This window comes from Crinia signifera, chromosome 6 (assembly GCF_055691185.1).
Source record: "Crinia signifera chromosome 6, ASM5569118v1, whole genome shotgun sequence".
Classification (NCBI taxonomy): domain Eukaryota; kingdom Metazoa; phylum Chordata; class Amphibia; order Anura; family Myobatrachidae; genus Crinia; species Crinia signifera.
Window position 1 is genome coordinate 25,346,673 of NC_139222.1, and position 14,209 is coordinate 25,360,881.

The 14,209-nt window shown below is 40.9% G+C and overlaps 1 protein-coding gene across 1 annotated transcript in view; it reads left to right on the plus strand.

The window, feature by feature from the left end:
- The window catches only part of LOC146009552 (uncharacterized), a 485,071-nt gene that overhangs the window by 115,776 nt on the left and 355,086 nt on the right, over positions 1-14,209 (plus strand). The gene's annotated exons all lie outside the window — the stretch shown is intronic.

The following is a 14,209-nucleotide window of genomic DNA, read 5'->3' on the forward strand; positions in this document are numbered from 1 at the left end:
CCTAGTGTCCCATGACCTACCCGTCAAGCTTGATGAACTTATTTCACTTTGCAATAAAATTGACTTGAGGTTCAGAGAGCGTCAGGCGGAGAGATCCCGAGGGGATTGTTACAGGAGCACTCCTCCACCATTACTTCAGGTCTCTTCACCTGCAACAACCGACGAGCCTATGCAGATAAATCGAGCTCGACTCACTCCTCAAGAGCGACAGCGTCGTTTCCAAGAGAGACTTTGTTTATACTGCGGGCAGGCCGGTCATCAAGTGTCTCAATGTACCCTTCGCACCAGTCGAGTAACCCAGGGCAAAGAGAAAGAGGTAAGATTGGGCCAACTCTCTACCTCCTCTACAATGCCCGATTCCGTCATTGAAGTGCAACTTTCTTTCGCAGGTCAGACGTTGATGATCCAAGCCCTTCTGGACTCCGGAGCTGCCGGGAACTTTATTTCTGCCAATTTTGTTGAATTACATTCTTTACCCATTAAAGCAATTCAAAATCCACTACGTCTGACTGCAGTTGATGGGAGTTACATCCCGAACGGGTTAATTGAGTCTTGTACGACACCGCTGTCACTGGGTATAGGGGCACTCCATCGAGAGAGTATAGAATTCCTTGTTATCCCTCAAACCACTTTTCCTTTGGTTTTGGGTCTGCCGTGGCTTCAGAAACATAATCCACAGATTGACTGGTCAGCTATGTATTGAAGTACATTTATTTATATATGCAAAGTCTATCTAATTTATTCATGTCGCACGCAATCAATAAGCGAATGTCCAGAATTATAATCAATGAATATTATTTATGAATGTAAACTGATGAAACTGTATTATGGATTACAAAATATAACAATACAGGTATTTATACATGATAACGATTATATATTCCAGCATCCTTAAATAAAGCTAACCTCAGTGTTAAATAATGTGTATGTGTATTACAGTGCTGGGAGGGGGCGTGGCTTATGAAGAAGCAGCCATTTTGTGTTACCAAGTCTTTGTGTCCGCCATTTTGTGATACTGCCGCATGGCACACAAAGGAACCTTATCAATCTACAGGCACAAACAGCTGCCTGGTAATCGCACAATAAACTGCCTGTACTTTCCTTATAATAACTCGCACATTCAGCAAACACACTTTACCTGCAGCATACACAATTGAATATCATTTAAGCTACAATGTACTTCTCTATACAGAACACCTAACAGGCCCATACAATCTATGGCCTTGCTATATCATACTCACATCCCATGCCGTTACACACACACCATCCGAGCATCATGCTATCAACATTTGTTAACATATAAATTGGATTTATCCGATAGTTTATCTAGATATTCTATCTGGATATTACACAAAGCGTTCACACTGCTTCAATAGAAACCACTCAGGGCTAATCCATTCCTGGGGCGCAGACACACACACTTCCATTGCAAAGAATCCAGACAATAGGGACTACCCTCACAGCACATGTTCACACATTCTGCCCACACAGTCTCAGCATTCCACCATGCCCAAACCAGTACAATCACTACAGCTTATCCTTACACAAACCAATCTATACAATCTACAGGCACAAACAGCTTGCAATCAAAACTAGGACACACAAGGGCCAGTCCACACATAAATGTTAACCGATTAACTACACAAAAGCCACACTGCAGGCCTGAGCCTGAGCACATGTCTACAATTGATTCTAGGCCTACACTTTGTCCACATGTAAACGTACACAGCTATCTCTACCAATTTAAACATATCCTTGCTCACAAATCATAACAGCTACACATACCCATATGTATATCTACCGACTGCTGCTGCTATATAGCTATTGTGAACCACAATACAATCCATGAATCATTCTTAACTACAGACAGAAGCTTTCTTTGTCCAAACCATCGGTAAACATACGCTGGGCCTATGCACATGTGTTTATCTCTATGGACAACTAAAAATGGAAGTTAACTATTATTAAACTCTCTTGCATAATCCATATCCGTAACCGGGGTCCTAGTACACAATTCAGTTAGATGATACATAGTTACCCATCACATCCAAATCCATATGTTATGGAAGGAGCCTCCCGGTGAAGCCAGACCCATGCTCTCTGTGTCCTGATCGACCAGCAAGTGAGTGTTTGTTCCTATCTTGCTTTTTCAAGAGAGCTCTCGGGGGAGGGGAGAATCTATTCATTCAACAGGTTTCACTTGCCTTTGTTTACAGTATCCTATGACTGGCTTAGCTGCTTTCCAGAGAACCATTCATTCACCTCCTTTCATTAGCTTATAGACACGCCCCCTGATACTGTATTTCCTGGCTGACTTACTGGTGTAAGGGAATGCTAATGACTTCATTTCTAATGCTGGTTTAAGAATATGCTACTACTAACAATATCCACTGTAATATTTCTCTGCAATGTGATATGGAATTCTAATAACTGTCATCTGACAGTTATTATAATTTCGCACATTTTGAGTCCAAACATGACATTATGTTATATCTAAAAATATGTAAATTAATATTCGATCTTTTCCTTACTTATGAGATATGAATGATATTTATCTCAGACTATATTAATTTAGTGGGCATGATTATAATTATGATTTATGGAAATTATATGTTGGGAGAAATTAGGTATTGACAGTCGCCCATTTGACAGATTATAATAACTGTCACATTAATAATGCATAATTTCCGCATTAATTTTCATAATTCATAAAATTTCAATATTTTTCATAAAAAATATTTTTCATTGATAAAAAAAAGATTTTCAAAGGGTGGAACTTATGTGTATGTGTATAAAGAAGGGGATGTATCATTTTTGCGCAATGGCTTAATCCGAGATTAATAATAAATGGGGGAGTGCATTTACTTAACGCCGGCATGTCCAGACCATGACCTCACAATAGTTGTAGGGCCACAGCCCAGACACACACGACTGAATGATACATTTGGGGAGTGTATGTGTAGCTGTTTGTGGGTGTAGTGTTCCTGCATAGGTGTTGTGTAACCTACCGCAGGGTGTACAGGGTTGTACAACCTTCATATGTCCTACAAAGGATGCTGGGGAAACATTGATGAACAACATAACAAAAAAACAATTTAACAGAGTATTATAAAGATTTCCTGAAAGAGTGGAGAACAGTCATTTCTCCTTGGGCAGTAGGGGATTAAAAAACCTGAATAGGGTCCCAGGGTAAAAAACCTTCTACGCCCTTTGGGTCATTCCTAGTGTCTCTTGACATTAAAACTAAGGGCCAAAGAAAAAGTCTCATAGTGGGTCTTCTGCTCATCACGACGTGGGGTCGTCTAGGGGTCATCATTCTCTTGGTCGGCTTGTGTAGTTCGTCGGCTCTTGGGGCTTTCTAGCTGGGTTCCTGTCTAGTCATCTGTCGGTATCCAAGTCGTCATCTCGAGGACCATCATCTGTCTACTGCTGGGCTCGTCTCTCCCTCTCCATTGCATCTGTAGGAAAAAGAAGTATCAATATTTTTGCATTTCTACCTATTTTCCCTACCATCCTTGGCTTCTTGTATTCCATCCGATCCACTTGTAGACTTCCGATAGTTCTGTCGTCGACTTGTTTCCCTGCAGAGACATAAACAGAAAGAACTTCCCAAGCGTTAGAAATATCCCGCCTCCCACATCTGTGAAGCTTCTACACTCTAGAGTGCTATAGTTTAACCCTCGCCTTACTGTCTTTTGACACTAGGTGGCGCTCTAATTTACTTAAGGGTATTTCTACCCTGTACTACCAAACCTCTTTCAATTTAACCTCTATATCACTCCATATATTTACAAATACAATTTTCTGAGCCAGATAATCTGTGTTCTTCTTCGGAAAAATGTGACTAGAGGAAATCTGAGATATTCAGAATATTCAATCTCTCATTTTCCTCTTCTCTGTCTAATCACTAGGGACTATCAGTTACTTGACATCTGGACCTAACACTATCAATATCTTGAGATTTTTAAATCTCATTTAAAAACACTAATATATATATATCTCGTTGTCTAGGGGATGAAACTTTTTTCAATGTTAGGTCCATACGCTCTCCATGCAATTAGGAGCAATGGTGGTTTCCAAATTCAATGCGTCACATTTGACCGGGTCCAATCACAGCTCTTTCTGGCTTAACTAAACAACAAACAGAAAAACAAATCGTTAGACACCTTACATGACATATGTCTGATTCTGAGAACCATTCAAAACAAACAATGACAATCAAACAACCAAAAGAGAGTACGTATAAACTAACCATTAACTTCCATTTCTCCTTACCTGACCTGGACTGACAATTACCTCACATACAAGTTACCTCACCTTACTAAGAACCTGGACTGACAATTACCTCACATACAAGTCACCACTAGGTGGCTATTAACCTTTAACCACTTCCCTATATCTATGTGTTTACATACATATGTGTCATGGGAACTATATGTCATGTAATGAACAAGCATGTTTCAAAATCAAATTTCCTTATACGTCATTACCCTGGTACCGAGGGCGGATCGTATGCAGTACTCCTTTGAGTAGAACATGTTATCTTGTTCTCTACCTTTCCTCGTGTTCTATACCTGTATGTCTTACCATAGTCTAAACCTTCATGTGTTTGCTGTAATATTGTGTTCTACTCTTAAATCTTTAATCTACTAGCTGAAAGGGGGGAAAGAAAGTTTAGGAGTCTTTCTAGTTACCGTTCTTCATTTGGGTGTCATCTCTGCTTCTCTATACTTACAGCAGTTATTAACCTGGGGATGTAATTAATTTCAAATACAATTTGGCATTCTCAATTTATCTTGTTACCTTAATACTTATTACCTGAGTCAATGTGAAACCAGTATACCTACTTCTCCAGCTGTCAATTTGGCGTCAACTGTACCTTCTCTTACCACTTGGGAAAAACAAACAGCATCCTCTCTGGCTGTTTGACTCCGCCTTACATTTGACTTCTCTCGTCTCGGAGATGACAGCTGTCTTGAATATTGCGTCAACACTTACTAATCCTTAACAAGGAGTTGACACAGGGTATAGTTTAGTCAGTTTCACAATTACATCAGACACTTTAGAATAACTGGTCCCATTATATATATGAATGGGGGGAGTATTGCTATTCCGCATTAACAGTCTAATTGCACTTTTAACATCACTTTTCCTATTGCCTCTTCCTATACCACAGTTTTAAACAAACACTATGCCTCTTCTCACCTCGCGTTGATGAGAGCGGACATAATTTTCAATTCTTATTGTGTAATTCATCCGGTTCGAAGCTATCAACACTGGGAAATTCTAAACTTGCTGCCTGTGTATTCCTTTTTCATTTGGCAAACAACTGCTCGTTCACCGTGCCCACAGCACTTAATAAAAGCAGCCATTCCTTTTGGCTGGCTTGCTTCCTCCCTAACATGCACGTTATCACAGCGTGACCCGTTATTACCCATAATTACAGGAATAAACGTTCACAGCTTAATAGATAATCGGTGGGTTATTACTTATCTGAGAGCTCCCCAACCACTCACTTCTCCACACAGCGACACTTCAACGCAATCAAGCGAAGAGCCCACAATGCGAGGTAACTTACTCAATCACCAAGTCTTTCAACTAGCAGCGAACTTCTAGCCAACTTGCTTGATGCGGCACAATTTTTCCAGGGTATAGCAAACTTGTTTTCCTATACCCCCAAAAATCGGATTTCTAAAGTAGCTAATCGGAAACAAGTGCGTTCCGATATATCTTCTTGTACCCTCCTAGCGGAATAAATTCCACTGAAGGGGCAGTTCCTATGTGCACGTCGGCACGTACACTCTGTCCTAACTGGACCTGTCCTACACTGGACTACACTGCGCTTGGGTCGTGTCCGTCCCACACCCGTTCGCCTCAGTTATGTTTCACACTGGGCGCTATACATCTTACGGTCTTATGCTTAAACTTAAAATATTTCTGTACAGAAAATTTTCCTAGGCTGTAGCTCTTCTACTGGATGTCACACGAGTGTTCCCTTGACTATCAATGGGAATTTAATCAATACTACTTGAATTTCTTGAATTTTGAACAATAATAAAAGAATCCTGTTTGTAACTCAACAGGAGTCTTACTCAATATGTATGAATTTATAATTATCACTCAATTAAGTATCACTACCCATCCTTGGGCATTTACCTGTACAGCGTACCTAGGCAATCACATGTGCCCGCACATGTGTCCGTCACGCAAACAGTGTCTCACCGAGCGGCAGACGTTGACACCCATGTGTCCGAGTCCCGCCTTCTTTTGTATACTTTGCAAACCTATTTGCACTTGTATTTAACTTAATTCTTCAAGAAATCCCAATAGCACACTCTTTCTATAACATTTGTGGTTAGCACGGATATGGCACTATGAATTTAACACCTCTTACAATACTGTAGATATCTCATATTCACATGGGAAAACAAATGCAATTTTACTCTTAACAGGTACAAACTCCACACAGTACAATACCTCTTACAGTTTTTCCTGCACCTATACGTTTGGGGTAAAGATCACAATAGTTACAAAAAGATATATTCTGTCTATTGAGCCTATTCAATACTACAGTTGCTGCTGAGAGAAAAAAAAACAAATAAATCAATCCTATTCAAATGCCCCCTTTCTAAAAGAAGTTCTTTGTCTAAGTTTCCAGGTTCAATCTATTGTCTCAACACCTTAATTTACATCTAAATACCCTCTAGCTGGCCCTTTTTTAAAAGTTAAGAATCTTTTTCTTTGCTGTATTATATGCTTAGGAGAAAATCTGTCTTTTAGCCTGAAATAAAAAAAAGAAAAATGTTATATATCATAACTTGATAATAATTACTTTCAGTTTCAACTTTAATACCTTAGAGTAACATTCAAATTTCATACTGCTTGGAATTTGTCGATTTTTTTTTTTTTAACTGTACCTGATTTTTCTATTGACTGGTATTTTATCTCTCTCTGCTTTTATCTTTCTAAAGTTAAAATACTTTAGACTCAATCCTATCAATTATGGGAATGAAAGTTTACCATTAAACACTCTTAACACTGTCCTATTATTCTCATTACCATATGTTGAAAGGTATACTAAAAATAAAATAAATTTATTTAGTAGAAAATAGCATTTTTACCCAGAGTTCTTTGCAGCATACAATTATACAATGGCCTTCTCAGGTTGAGATGGTCTGCAGTAAAATACCTGCAATTTATGGCTATACATTATTCCCTTATAATCCGCTTCTGCTGCACTTATAAAAGATGTGCATTTATTTAAAATTTGCACTGCTTATAAAACAATTCAAATTTAAAAAAAACAATTCAACCTGAAACAGCCCTTGCCAATCATATCTGACTATTATTTAAAAGATAAACATCAAAGGGAGATACCATCACATGAGAAAAAAACTAATTATTAAAACATATTTACTTATAGAATTGCATCTTGATATTTAAATATAAATAAATGTTTTTCCTTTTTGTCCCAAAGTCCAAAATTAGTATCTTACAGATTATGCATATGCAGGCCCGGACTATCAGCATTAGAAAAACCCAAAACAAAACCGAAAAATTTAAAATAATTATTTCTATTCTATATGTGATCCCTCCCTTGCTGATCGGCTCAAAATCTGCATAATATTGCATATCTTTAAGTATATAATATCCCACGACGAGCACGCATCTATTGAAGTACATTTATTTATATATGCAAAGTCTATCTAATTTATTCATGTCGCACGCAATCAATAAGCGAATGTCCAGAATTATAATCAATGAATATTATTTATGAATGTAAACTGATGAAACTGTATTATGGATTACAAAATATAACAATACAGGTATTTATACATGATAACGATTATATATTCCAGCATCCTTAAATAAAGCTAACCTCAGTGTTAAATAATGTGTATGTGTATTACAGTGCTGGGAGGGGGCGTGGCTTATGAAGAAGCAGCCATTTTGTGTTACCAAGTCTTTGTGTCCGCCATTTTGTGATACTGCCGCATGGCACACAAAGGAACCTTATCAATCTACAGGCACAAACAGCTGCCTGGTAATCGCACAATAAACTGCCTGTACTTTCCTTATAATAACTCGCACATTCAGCAAACACACTTTACCTGCAGCATACACAATTGAATATCATTTAAGCTACAATGTACTTCTCTATACAGAACACCTAACAGGCCCATACAATCTATGGCCTTGCTATATCATACTCACATCCCATGCCGTTACACACACACCATCCGAGCATCATGCTATCAACATTTGTTAACATATAAATTGGATTTATCCGATAGTTTATCTAGATATTCTATCTGGATATTACACAAAGCGTTCACACTGCTTCAATAGAAACCACTCAGGGCTAATCCATTCCTGGGGCGCAGACACACACACTTCCATTGCAAAGAATCCAGACAATAGGGACTACCCTCACAGCACATGTTCACACATTCTGCCCACACAGTCTCAGCATTCCACCATGCCCAAACCAGTACAATCACTACAGCTTATCCTTACACAAACCAATCTATACAATCTACAGGCACAAACAGCTTGCAATCAAAACTAGGACACACAAGGGCCAGTCCACACATAAATGTTAACCGATTAACTACACAAAAGCCACACTGCAGGCCTGAGCCTGAGCACATGTCTACAATTGATTCTAGGCCTACACTTTGTCCACATGTAAACGTACACAGCTATCTCTACCAATTTAAACATATCCTTGCTCACAAATCATAACAGCTACACATACCCATATGTATATCTACCGACTGCTGCTGCTATATAGCTATTGTGAACCACAATACAATCCATGAATCATTCTTAACTACAGACAGAAGCTTTCTTTGTCCAAACCATCGGTAAACATACGCTGGGCCTATGCACATGTGTTTATCTCTATGGACAACTAAAAATGGAAGTTAACTATTATTAAACTCTCTTGCATAATCCATATCCGTAACCGGGGTCCTAGTACACAATTCAGTTAGATGATACATAGTTACCCATCACATCCAAATCCATATGTTATGGAAGGAGCCTCCCGGTGAAGCCAGACCCATGCTCTCTGTGTCCTGATCGACCAGCAAGTGAGTGTTTGTTCCTATCTTGCTTTTTCAAGAGAGCTCTCGGGGGAGGGGAGAATCTATTCATTCAACAGGTTTCACTTGCCTTTGTTTACAGTATCCTATGACTGGCTTAGCTGCTTTCCAGAGAACCATTCATTCACCTCCTTTCATTAGCTTATAGACACGCCCCCTGATACTGTATTTCCTGGCTGACTTACTGGTGTAAGGGAATGCTAATGACTTCATTTCTAATGCTGGTTTAAGAATATGCTACTACTAACAATATCCACTGTAATATTTCTCTGCAATGTGATATGGAATTCTAATAACTGTCATCTGACAGTTATTATAATTTCGCACATTTTGAGTCCAAACATGACATTATGTTATATCTAAAAATATGTAAATTAATATTCGATCTTTTCCTTACTTATGAGATATGAATGATATTTATCTCAGACTATATTAATTTAGTGGGCATGATTATAATTATGATTTATGGAAATTATATGTTGGGAGAAATTAGGTATTGACATATGCAAATTGTAGCCTGGGGTCCATCGTGCTCTCAAGGTTGTCTAATGAAAGTGGTACCTCTACAGTCAGTTTCCTCTGATAAGAAGAGTCGAATTCCTGCTCCCTATCAGTCCTTTGCGGATGTTTTCAACAAACAAGCAGCTAATATCCTGCCTCCACATCGCGAGTGGGACTGTCCCATTGATCTGGTTCCAGGAGGGATGCCTCCACGTGGTCGGATATATCCCCTATCCATCCCTGAAACCCAAGCAATGAGTGACTACATCTCCGAGAATCTACAGAAGGGATTTATCCGCCCTTCTTCGTCCCCGGCCGGAGCGGGGTTTTTCTTTGTCAAGAAGAAAGATGGAACCCTAAGACCCTGCATAGACTACCGAGGTCTGAATGATATAACAATAAAAAATAAATACCCATTGCCCCTGATTCCGGAACTTTTTGATCGCATTAAAGGAGCGGTTGTCTTTTCCAAATTAGACTTAAGAGGGGCTTACAATCTCATTCGTATCAGAGAGGGGGACGAGTGGAAAACGGCCTTTAACACCAGGGACGGCCATTACGAATATTTGGTCATGCCGTTCGGCCTCAGCAATGCCCCCGCAGTCTTTCAGAATTTTGTGAATGAAATCTTTAGGGACCTACTGTATCTGTCCGTTGTAGTATATTTGGACGACATCCTCATATTCTCCAAAGATTTAGAGTCCCATCGGTCACAAGTGAAAGAGGTTCTTCAACGTCTTCGAAGCAATCACCTATATTGTAAACTTGAAAAATGCCTTTTTGAGCAAGCCTCCGTACCCTTTCTGGGATACATAATTTCTGGGCAAGGCCTACAAATGGATCCAGAGAAGGTTCAGGCGATTCTAAACTGGACTCAGCCCACTACTCTACGAGCAGTGCAGCGATTCTTAGGATTCGCCAACTACTATCGGAAATTTATCCGGGGTTTCTCCACCATCGTTGCACCCATCACCGCTCTAACTCGGAAGGCAGCCAATCCGGCTGTTTGGTCTGCTCAAGCACTATCCGCTTTCCAACAGTTGAAACAGGCCTTCATCTCTGCTCCTGTTCTCCACCAGCCAGATCTTGCAAGACCTTTTATTTTGGAAGTGGACGCTTCCTCTGAGGCTGTAGGAGCCATTCTGTCTCAAAAATACGGAGATGGGTCCACACATCCATGTGGGTTTTTCTCCCGAAGGTTTTTACCCGCGGAAAAAAATTACGCAATCGGGGAACAGGAACTTCTGGCGATCAAGTTAGCACTTGAGGAGTGGCGATACCTCCTCGAAGGAGCTCAGTTTCCCATCCAGATCTACACGGACCATAAAAACTTAATCTATCTCCGAAACGCCCAATGCCTTAACCCACGACTGGCGAGGTGGGCGATGTTCTTCACCCGCTTCAACTTTAAGCTTTCCTTTCGTCCGGGTTCCCAGAACACTAAAGCAGATGCCTTATCCCGCTCTTGTTCTCCTGATGCTGAGGAGAGACAGACATATCCCATTCTGGATTCCTCTGTCTTCGCGGCTACCAGAATAGTCAACATTCCAAGAGGCAAGACTTATGTAGGGCCTTCCCTCCGAAAGAAATTACTCCATTGGGCCCACTACTCCAAGTTTTCCGGGCATCCTGGTGCAAGAAAGACCTTAGAATTCCTCCAAAGGAAATACTGGTGGTCAACGATGAGAACCGATGTGCAGGACTTTGTATCTTCATGTCCAGTGTGTGCCCGACACAAAACCTCATGCCAACCCTCTGTAGGGAAACTTCTACCCCTTCCAGTTCCTGCAAAACCATGGACCCATATAGCCATGGATTTCATTACGGATCTGCCTCCCTCTAATGGCTATAATACTATATGGGTGGTCATCGACCGTTTTTCCAAAATGGCCCACTTCATCCCTTTGAAGGGACTTCCCAGTGCCCCAACTTTGGCGCACCTTTTCATAACCCAGATCTTTCGTTTACATGGCTTACCACTTGAAATCATATCGGATAGGGGTGTCCAGTTTGTAGCCCGATTCTGGAGGTCTCTTTGTTCCGTCTTCCAAATTAAATTAAAATTCTCTACAGCCTACCACCCTCAGACCAACGGTCAGACTGAAAGAGTTAATCAGGATTTGGAAAAGTTCATTCGACTCTACCTATCATCTTCACAAGACAATTGGCTTGAACTCCTACCCTGGGCAGAGTTCGCTCACAATAACACCTATCACTCTTCCAGCCGAACCACTCCTTTCTTCACTGTTTATGGGATTAACCCTCGTGTCCCAGACTTTTCCAAACTCCCTGGTAATGAATTACCTGCAGTTCAAACTTCTGTAAAATTTTTTGCAAACATTTGGAAAAATGTACAAAAAGCCTTACAACAGGCCTCCAGTAGTTACAAACTCAGTGCTGATCGGAGAAGAAGTGCTGCTCCACCTTATAAAGTTGGTGATCGTGTCTGGCTATCAACTCGGCATATTCGTCTCAAGGTTCCATCCATGAAATTGGCTCCTCGCTACATTGGACCCTATGTAATCCAAAAAATAATCAATCCTGTAGCCGTTCGGCTGAAGCTACCATCCTCCTTACGAATCTCCAATTCATTTCATGTTTCACTCCTAAAACCTTTAATTCTCAATCAGTTTAGAAAAACTCCACCTGGAAGGTCCGGTATCCGAGTAAAACAGGATGTAGAATTCGAAATAAAACAAATATTGGATGTTAGACGACGACAAGGGAGGGTACAATTTCTAGTGGACTGGAAGGGATACGGTCCTGAAGAAAGAATGTGGATTGATGCTTCTAATGTTCATGCACCTCGTTTGATTGAAAGGTTTCAGAAAAATAATCCTAAGAAGTGTCCGGTGGCCACTCATAAAAGAGGGGGTACTGTCAGGTCCCCTGGCCGCCGGTTCTGCAGAGCATTGCGCCACGTGCTTTACTCACCTGCACGGGCGCTGTACTCCTGGCGGTGCTACACCCGTCACTCAGCGCTTCCCCGACTTGGTGTCACTGGTAGGGACGGCGGTATATCCTCTGGGGGTCCGGCTGTTCCCGCAGTCGGCTCCTGGGATGGACGCCGCCATCTTGCTTGTGGCATTAGGCAGAAGGGGGCAGGGTCTGATATAACCTCTGATTGGAGGTTGGGCCTGTGACATCACTGCCTGGAGGAATAAAAGGCTAGGCAGCCTATTCTCCAATGCTGCTGCTACTTCTGCTTTCTGCTCAGTGTCCTGCTGACAGCCAGTGAGAGTGTACACAGCTCCAGGTCTCTCTGAGTCCTGTTTGCAATCAGAAGCATCTCGTTATCCTTTCAAGTGCCTGCTGATTTCAGTTTACCTTCCAAGTGTCTCCTGAGTTCCGTTAACCTTCCAAGTGTCTCCTGAGTTCTGTTAACCCTTCAAGTGCCTCCTGAGTTCCGTTAACCCTTCAAGTGCCTCCTGAGTTCCGTTAACCCTTCAGTGCCTCCTGAGTTCTGTTAACCCTCCGAGTGCCTCCTGAGTTCAGTTTACCTTCCAAGTGTCTCCTGAGTTCTGTTAACCCTCCGAGTGCCTTCTGAGTTCAGTTCACGTTTCAAGTGTCTCCTAAGTTCTATTATTATTTCAAGCGTCTCCTGATTACAGCTATATCCATCTGTTCCAGCAAGCGTCCTAATCTCCTTGGAGGCTCCTGATTGGAGGGCCGCGACCTGCTGGGTGGACGCAGCTAAGTCCAAATCCCCTTGCGGGGGTCCCTGGTGAAAACCGCCACTCAGTTAGACTCCGCGCCTCTGATTAGGAGTATAGCCAAACTCCTTGGAGACTCCTATGAGACGCCAGTATATTCGACCAGCAGTTCTTTCTCCACCATTGGCATCCGTGTCAGAATCCACGCCCCCAGTGGATCCACAACAATCCGTTGTGACACATTGCCTCAAAATGGGACACAGTGTGGCAAGCATCAAATCAATAATTATTGACCATGTACCCCACAACATGAGAGGAGGGGACAGAAACAGGTTGTTATCGCAGAAGGAAAGTAGGTGGATTTACACTCTTGGCACGGTGGCTCCCAGGGGTCTTAATGAGAACCTGGGCCTCCAGTGCTTTCTGTGAACTTGAGTGCCATCCCTGTCTGATTTTTGCTGATGTTTTTTATTTGTGCTATTTTCTTTAATATTTCTTTAATTTTTCTTCTAAAATATTTTTTTCTGATTGTTATGTTATGTATGTAATATTTCCATCATTATGCTTGAATTTGGTTCGATTTTTCTTTAACTGATAGTATACAGTGTTGATGGCCATTAACATTATCATTAATCCCCTACTAGAGGTTGGCTCTATTGTTATTTTGTTTTGTAAGGATATGTCACCTGCTTCTATACTCCTGGGCGCACATATGTCCTGACAAGGGGTGTCCCGATTATTATTTGTGACAGTGCATACACAGTGCTTGAGTGGCAGTATTTTTTGACACATGAGATTGGTATATTATTAAATGGTATATGTCTTTATAGCTTAGATACTTTTATTATCATTATATCTAGATTGTTATAAGCCCAAAAGCAGCTATATGCCACTATCTGTTTTTATGACACATGTTTTTTCTCTTGTTTGATCATTTATTCTTGTTTA